This window comes from Thermobia domestica, chromosome 7 (assembly GCF_964235325.1).
Source record: "Thermobia domestica chromosome 7, izTheDome1.hap1.1, whole genome shotgun sequence".
In the NCBI taxonomy this organism is placed as follows: domain Eukaryota; kingdom Metazoa; phylum Arthropoda; class Insecta; order Zygentoma; family Lepismatidae; genus Thermobia; species Thermobia domestica.
Window position 1 is genome coordinate 114,640,794 of NC_137460.1, and position 8,972 is coordinate 114,649,765.

Consider the following 8,972-nt stretch of genomic DNA (forward strand, 5'->3'; position numbering starts at 1 on the left):
GCGGAGACCCTGGGGCAAATATTTTCACTTCGTTAAATTATGCTTTTACAATGGTGAAACAGGTGTTTTGGCGTTTTAGCATAGGTTTCAACTTTCAAGGGTAGCAACGTACTTTATGTACACCTGCTATAGAAAATAGGTCAAAATGTTCTATACATTTTAGGCCCTGCAAAGGCGGGGTCACTTCCGGGCACGAAACGAACACCTGTTTTGGAGCTTGCTCGAGAAGTCCTATCAGGGAATATATAGAATGTCTCCCAATTCAAGGTGCAATTTCGATATCATCCCTGGTAAGTCCATTAGAAATGTGATCTGCCAACTTCATGCTCCAGGACCACCGAAAGCTCAAATTCTCAAAATCCGTCCAGATATTCAGTAGAATTTGAGCTTTCAATAAAACCAACTCCCGGAATTTGAGCTATCAATTTATAAGATCTAAGTCCACTTAAAAGCTGCGCCACTAACACCTCAAATTCTGAAACTCGGTGCAGAATTTGCGCTCTCAGAAAAACCAACTCCCAGAATTTGAGCTTTCAATTTAAAGGCTCTAAATTTTTTTGAAAGTTGGTCTTTCCAACTTCATGCTGCATGACCACCGAAAAATCCACCAACCAAGATAAATGAATCATAGATTATCTTAGAAAGCACTGTTTCCTTCAACATTTCTATAGCACACACATTAGGATCTAGTAAAAGAATCCTATCTGGGATTCATGTTTTATCATCTGAATATTAGGAAAGGACTTAAAAAGTACTTCGCTGTCAAAATACATGTCTTTGACACATCGTTTCGTAGATGTAAGCAGCCGAAAACGATGGAAACTGAACTTGAGAGATCTATGTTTCAGAAACTATTCAACGCAGGGAGTATGGCTTAATACTTAACCCTCAAAGTCTTAGCTGCTTTGATTAGAAAAGCATGTTTCAAATCTCTCCAATGTGTTCGGAATGGATTGCACAAAATGGTTTAACAAACGGTAACGAAATTCTTTGTCGCCTAGTTATCTCTCTGGGGAATTTCTTTCCTGAATTTTTAAGACGCACTGTGTACGTTGAATAGATTCTGAAATACAGGCTTCTGAAGTATGCGACGTTATGGACATCTCATATGTCCAAGATGATGCGTCAAGGACACATGTTAACTATAAGACCTTCGTGCTTTTTCTTTTGATTCTACGTTAATACACTGGAAGTTTGTAACTTTTTTTGAACACTTAATAACAAAATAAAATCATTTATTTCATTACAAGCGTGAGGTTAGTAAAGAAATGCATAAATTAATTGAATATATAAAGCTTTTTCAAATTTGCAGGTAATGTGTCCCACACTGTGTCCGAACATGTGTTTTGAATATGTGTTGATTTTATTTGACTTAAGTAAAAAGTAATAACATCCAGAGTCAAAGTTTGAGGATGGCCAATCTGGCAGCCGCCCCAGGGCCCGCGCTTTACGGGGACCCGCGTTTCAAAGACATTTCTTCCTTTTTTATATAAGAAACCGTTGTTCATAAAAAAAACAAAATATTTAAAAATAAATTTGTCTTGATATTAAAACTCAAGCATCTGAGGAACTTGCTTACTTCCCAGTCGGCTTGAAAATTAGCCTGTCGGCGCTCGGCGACATTTATCGGAACTCCTGGCCCCGCGCTTATCTCAAGCCGCCCAGATATTCCGTAGATATTCAGTAGAATTCATCTTACACATGGACTTAGAGCCTTTAAATTGAAAGCTCAAATTCTGGGATTTTGTTTTTGTGAGAGCTCAAATTCTACTCAATATCTGCACCGAGTTTCAGAATTTGAGCTGTTGGTGTCCTGGTACAATGTGTTGAAAATTGCAGCTTTTAAGTGGACTTAGACCCTTTAAATTGAAAGTTCAAATTCTGTGAGTTGGTTTTTCTGAGACCTCAAATTATACTCAAATTCTGCACCGAGTTTCAGAATTTGAGCTGTTGGTATCATGGTACGATGTATTCAAAAATGCAGATTTTAAGTGGACTTAGACCCTTTAAATTGAAAGCTCAAATTCCGGGAGTTGGTTTTTTTGAGAGCTCAAATTCTAGTGAATAACTGGACGAAGTTTGAGATTTTGAGCTTTCGGTGGTCCTGCAGCGTGAAGTTAGCAGGAGCACCTTTCAAATGGACTAAGTGCCTTTAAATTGAAAGCTCAAATTCTGGTAGTTAGTTTTTCTGAGGGCACAAATTCTACTCAATATCTGCACCGAGTTTCAGAATTTGAGCTGTTGGTGTCCTGGTACAATGTGTTGAAAATCACAGTTTTAAGAGGACTTACACCCTTTAAATTGAAAGCTCAAATTCCGGGAGTTGGTTTTTTTCAAAGCTTAAATTTTAGTGAATATCTGGAAGGAGTTTGAGAATTTGAGCTTTCGGTGGTACTGCAGCGTGAAATTGGTAGGACGACCTTTGACATGGGCTTAGACCCTTTAAATTGAAAGTTCAAATTCTGGGAGTTGGTTTTTTTGAGAGCTCAAATTATACTCAAATTCTGCACCGAGTTTCAGAATTTGAGCTGTTGGTGTCCTGGTACGATGTGTTCAAAAGTGCAGATTCAAGTGGACTTAGAACCTTTAAATTGAAAGCTCAAATTCCGGGAGTTGGTTTTTTTGAGAGCTCAAATTCTAGTGAATAACTGGACGAAGTTTGAGATTTTGAGCTTTCGGTGGTCCTGCAGCGTGAAGTTGGCAGGACCACCTTTCAAATGGACTTAAAGCCATTAAATTGAAAGCTCAAATTCTGGGATTTGGTTTTTGTGAGTTCTCAAGTTCTACTCAATATCTGCACCGAGTTTCTTAATTTGAGCGTTTGGTGTCCTGGTACGATGTGTTGAAAATTGCAGCTTTTAAGTGGACTTAGACCCTTTAAATTGAAAGCTCAAATTTCGGGAGTTGGTTTCTTTGAAAGCTCAAATTTTAGTGAATATCTGGACGGAGTTTTTGAATTTGAGCTTTCGGTGGTCCTGCAGCGTGAAGTTGGCAGGACCACCTTTGACATGGACTTAGACCCTTTAAATTGGAAGCTCAATTTCTGGGAGTTGGTTTTTCTAAGAGCTCAAATTCTAGTGAATAACTGGACGAAGTTTGAGATTTTGATCTTTCGGTGGTCCTGCAGCGTGAAGTTGGCAGAACCACCTTTGAAATGGACTTAGTGCCTTTAAATTGAAAGCTCAAATTCTGGGAGTTAGTTTTTCTGAGAGCTCAAATTCTACTCCATGTCTGCAACAAGTTTCAGAATTTGAGCTGTTGGTGTCCTGGTACGATGTGTTCAAAAATGCAGATTTTAAGTGGACGTAGACCCTTTAAATTGAAAGCTCAAATTCCGGCAGTTGGTTTTTTTTGAGAGCTCAAATTCTAGTGAATAACTGGATTAAGATTGAGATTTTGAGCTTTCGGTGGTCCTGCAGCGTGAAGTTGGCAGGACCACCTTTCAAATGGACTTAGAGCTTTTAAATTGAAAGCTCAAATTCTGGGATTTCGTTTTTGTGAGAGCTCAAATTCTACTCAATCTCTGCACCGAGTTTCAGAATTTGAGCTGTTGGTGTCCTGGTACGATGTGTTGAAAATTGCAGCTTTTAAGTGGACTTAGACCCTTTAAATTGAAAGCTCAAGTTCCGGGAGTTGGTTTTTTTGAAAGCTCAAATTTTAGTGAATATCTGGACGGAGTTTGAGAATTTGAGCTTTCGGTGGTTCTGTAGCGTGAAGTTGGCAGGACCACCTTGACATGGACTTAGACCCTTTAAATTGGAAGCTCAATTTCTGGGAGTTGGTTTTTCTAAGAGCTCAAATTCTAGTGAATAACTGGACGGAGTTTGAGAACTTGAGCTTTCGGTGGTCCTACAGCGTGAAGTTGGCAGGACCACCTTTCAAATGGACTTAGAGCTTTTAAATTGAAAGCTCAAATTCTGGGATTTCGTTTTTGTGAGAGCTCAAATTCTACTCAATATCTGCACCGAGTTTCAGAATTTGAGCTGTTGGTGTCCTGGTACAATGTGTTGAAAATTGCAGCTTTTAAGTGGACTTAGACCCTTTAAATTGAAAGTTCAAATTCTGTGAGTTGGTTTTTCTGAGAGCTCAAATTATACTCAAATTCTGCACCGAGTTTCAGAATTTGAGCTGTTGGTGTCCTGGTACGATGTATTCAAAAATGCAGATTTTAAGTGGACTTAGACCCTTTAAGTTGAAAGCTCAAATTCCGGGAGTTGGTTTTTTGAGAGCTGAAATTCTAGTGAATAACTGGACGAAGTTTGAGATTTTGAGCTTTCGGTGGTCCTGCAGCGTGAAGTTGACAGGAGCACCTTTCAAATGGACTTAGTGCCTTTAAATTGAAAGCTCAAATTCTGGGAGTTAGTTTTTCTGAGGGAACAAATTCTACTCAATATCTGCACCGAGTTTCAGAATTTGAGCTGTTTGTTTCCTGGTACAATGTGTTGAAAATTGCAGCTTTTAAGTGGACTTAGACCCTTTAAATTGAAAGCTCAAATTCCGGAAGTTGGTTTTTTGAAAGCTCAAATTTTAGTGGATATCTGGAAGGAGTTTGAGAATTTGAGCTTTCGGTGGTCCTGCAGCGTGAAGTTGGTAGGACGACCTTTGACATGGGCTTAGACCCTTTAAATTGAAAGTTCAAATTCTGGGAGTTGGTTTTTTTGAGAGCTCAAATTATACTCAAATTCTGCACCGAGTTTCAGAATTTGAGCTGTTGGTGTCCTGGTACGATGTGTTCAAAATCACAGTTTTAAGTGGACTTACACCCTTTAAATTGAAAGCTCAAATTCCGGGAGTTGGTTTTTTTCAAAGCTCAAATTCTAGTGAATATCTGGACGGAGTTTGAGAATTTGAGCTTTCGATGGTCCTGCAGCGTGAAGTTGGCAGGACCACCTTTGACATATACTTAGACCCTTTAAATTGAAAGCTCAAATTCTGAGAGTTGGTTTTTCTGAGAGCTCAAATTATACTCAAATTCTGCACCGAGTTTCAGAATTTGAGCTTTTAGTGGTCTTGCCAACTTCACGCACCTTGAAACGAAGTATTTAACATTTTTTTATCTTCTAGGCTAATGGTATAGGATGATATATGAACGTCCAAGTTACGAGTGTGTGAAAATGAAAAAATAACTTTTGTCTAGATTAGCTTTATATTGACTGTACATAAGATGGTCAGGAGATCATGAATAGTGAACGAGAGTATAAGGGATTCTTCACATTACAACAGTGATTTCCAAAAATTATGTGAATAGAATTTTTGCAAATGTAAGCTGTGTTAAAAGATTTCCTCCTTGTAATACGTAATTTCGTGGAAGATAATAATTCCGAGCACAGAAGCAATGAAACTCGACGGAACACAAGCTGTTGCTCGTGTTGCACAAGGATACAAAGAAGTACAGTTTCAAACTACCGATTTATTCTGTTCCGTACAAAGTAGGATAACTGGGAAATACCTTGTAAAGTATTTGTGAAATGCAGTATGTGTACACGAGACAGTTATGAAGAATAACAGTTCACAGTCTGATATTGTCAACCGTTGACCGCATTGCAAAGATGATATCGGCGAAGCGAATTTTTCCACGATCTGAAATTTCGGTGATGACTGCCGCAGCTCTAACTTGCAACCAGTTCTTCGGCTATCGTGGCTGGTGTTGCACGTTTCATAATCCCCCTAAAAAATCAAGGGGCGTGAGGTAGGGTGAGCGAGGTGGTCATACCACATGTCCTTCTCTCCCAATCCAACGATCTGGAAATGTTTCATTTAGGTAGGTCTGCATATTGCTGTCAAAATGTGCATGAGCAATGTCATGCTGGGATCACATATGCTGTCTCATTTCAAGGACACATGTTCTAACAACTTTGGTCAACATTAGTAAAAATAAATGGTACGTACTGCCACACAGGCGGGCCGGTAATAAATAAGACCCTATCACAAATTTATCCACCATACCGCACCGCACGCTCACACTAAATCTCTGCTGCTGATAGTTCACTAGACTTGTATATGGACTTTTACGCACTATACATGACTACTGCTAGTTTCAGGACGGTCTTTGATCATTCCCAGTACGCTGTTTTCAAATTCGACTATCCACATGGTGTGATTTCCTCCGATTTGACGTAGGGGAATTGAAGAGACCCTATCTCTCCAAGGCGATTATGGAGGCGTAGAAAAATACTCTCCCATGGGAAAGTTACTCTCGTTTGGGGGCGATGGTCACGATATAAACCCCTCACCTGTGGGGAATTTCCCATTGTCTCTCCGTAAATGAGGTGCATATCTGCCAGCTTGTGAACAGGGAAATCTCCATTGTGCAGTCATGTGCAGATAAACACAATCAATTTTACTTAAGCACCAACGTCTACACTTTTACATGACCGTGAATACCTGGACACATCCCTCTACCGTGAACGCAACACTTCCTATCCTGTTTTACAGCAATTCCACACGTAACACCAGAGCATTGGACTAGGTATATTACTTACAAGTTGTGTAGATGCCTACTACAAAACAGCCACGGTAATTGAGGCCATTTCACAACAAAACCGTAAGACAACCTTCTCCGAGCCACTCGCAATTGGCATACAAGGGACGATAGTTCCGTAGTGTGCGAACAAAACATCACGCCTTTAGTGAAAGTACTATGAGCTACGTACGTGCTGCTATGTGTACGCAAGTTACCACATTCTCTTTCCTCCGTGTAGGTATTCCATCCAGCTCCAAGATACATTAGAAAGTCGAAAAAAGATTTTCCCCATTTTCTGAATGTAATTCCAACGATGTTTCTTCTAAAAAATTTCTCCATGACTCACAAAATCAAAATGTAAGTGGGTTACACTAGGACGATATTTTAGTACATTCACAATAGCAATGTGGTTTTTCGTAGCTCAGGGGTAAGGGGCAGTTTGTAAACTCGAAGGGAGAGGAAAAGCCCCTCGAAAGGATCCCTGAAAGAAGATTCACCTAACCGATAAATCAGGTATAGTGTCTCAGCGGATTTCTTTGTATCGTTATGCAACACGTAGAACATCTCACGTTTCGTCCATTTTTGTTACGTCTTTGCACAAAAGTATCACATTTCACGGAATTACATATTTCGATGAGAAACTCTTTAACGCAGATTACTTTTGCCTAATATGTATTCATGCAATATTTGGAAATCCCTGTGTCATGTGGAGAATCCCATGTACACTCGTTCATCACATATGATCTTTGCATTTTTGGATACTACATGTTATGTTTGTTTACATGCCACCTGACTGTCCTATGCACAATCGTTTTAAACCTAATCTGGATAAAAGTATTTTTTTCATACACTCGTAACTTGGACAGGAAGCCGTTCATTTATCACCCATTACCATTACCCTAGAAGATATAGGACGTTAAAGACTTCGTTTCATTTAAATTCTTCTTCCAAGAGTTTATTCTGCATCGAGACAAAATAGATGAATTACACATGTATATTTCGCTTTCTTCTAACTTGAACGATGTACTATTATTTTTGATTTTTGAAATCTTGTACTTGATTGTTGTTAATTTTCCTCATTCAACATTTGATAAAATACTCAAAGGAATATTCCAGTTTCTATGGGAGCCACCTTTGCTCTGCCATTGTACTATATTTGATTATACACTAATGGAATCTACGACTGAAAATAATGGACATTCTCTCTTACCTAATTTCGATCCGACGTTTTGTTCTTGATTTATGGCAGGTTTTACATTTTTCCGACAAATTTTCCAATAATCAAGACGTCGAAAGGAGACATTTTTACACCCAAGTTGGTGTATACTTTTCGTTTTATCTCAGTGTCAGGAATAACCTTCCTACGTTCGTTATATTAAGCTGCACCCTGTATATACACGGGCGCCATTTTATGTATTAAAACTACCATATTTGTTTCTTAACGTAAATACCTAAACTGTGAAAACGTCTTATTTAGAGAAATACTTTTTAGTTCTATAACTATATTTTAGGAATACAATAGGCACTAATTTTATTCGAACACTGCTCTAAAATACGTAGGAACAATCAAATTTGTAAATAAAGAGCTTTAAAAACAACTGGAATTGTTTAAACTGCGCTATATTGATTACGCTTAGCTTCCGAAAGTTTTTTTGGAAATATATCAGTAGCAGCACGGAAAACTCTATATTATCTTACCAAATAGACCTACATGTTAATTGCTTTACTGGCCTTATACATATTTCCTTAAAGTGATTGTACTCTTTACCTATTCTTTGCTAATAGCAACTGCATAAATGTATAATATAAAACTTATACAGAAGAATTAAAAAGTATTTATAATGTGATGTTTCGCACGCCGCCATTTATAAAGGTGCACTGTACTTTCACAGGTTCTTTACCAACAGCCAGTATATGAATTTACTACACAGAACTGATGTACAGAAGAACATCTATAATGTGATGTATCGCAGGGCGCTGTATGCAGAGGGAGCACTGTACCTTTCACGGAGGAAGGAGGAACAGTATGTATTTATTGCACAGCGAGGGGCATTTCTGGATGGTACACCCATATGGAGATTTAAACTAAAGACCTCCACCAGTTCAGTCCAAAGTATTTGCCGGGAAGTATTGCAACCGAATTAACTTTAAAAGAAGGCGGGTAGCATAATCGCCAGGCACTGAAATTTCCTTACACTTGGGCGAAATTCCCACTACCGTCTACAGCATTATTTCTCCAAAATGAGATAAATCTTAGACGTTTAGTTCTTAGGGCAAACATACTACTTGATATTCGTCCTATTCCTGAAGATAAAGTGCAACAAAAAATGAAAGCCCAATTCTGTTGCTGTTGGAATGAACTCTCTTTAAGTCATTTGATCTGAAATGACTTTGCAGAACCTGAATAAATATTCTGTCACTTCAGGGGAGGGTGTAGGAAGAGCGAATGCTCCCCTCCTACAGTATGAAAACATATACTTTCAAGCAAATGCTTAGCGAGAGTGAGCCC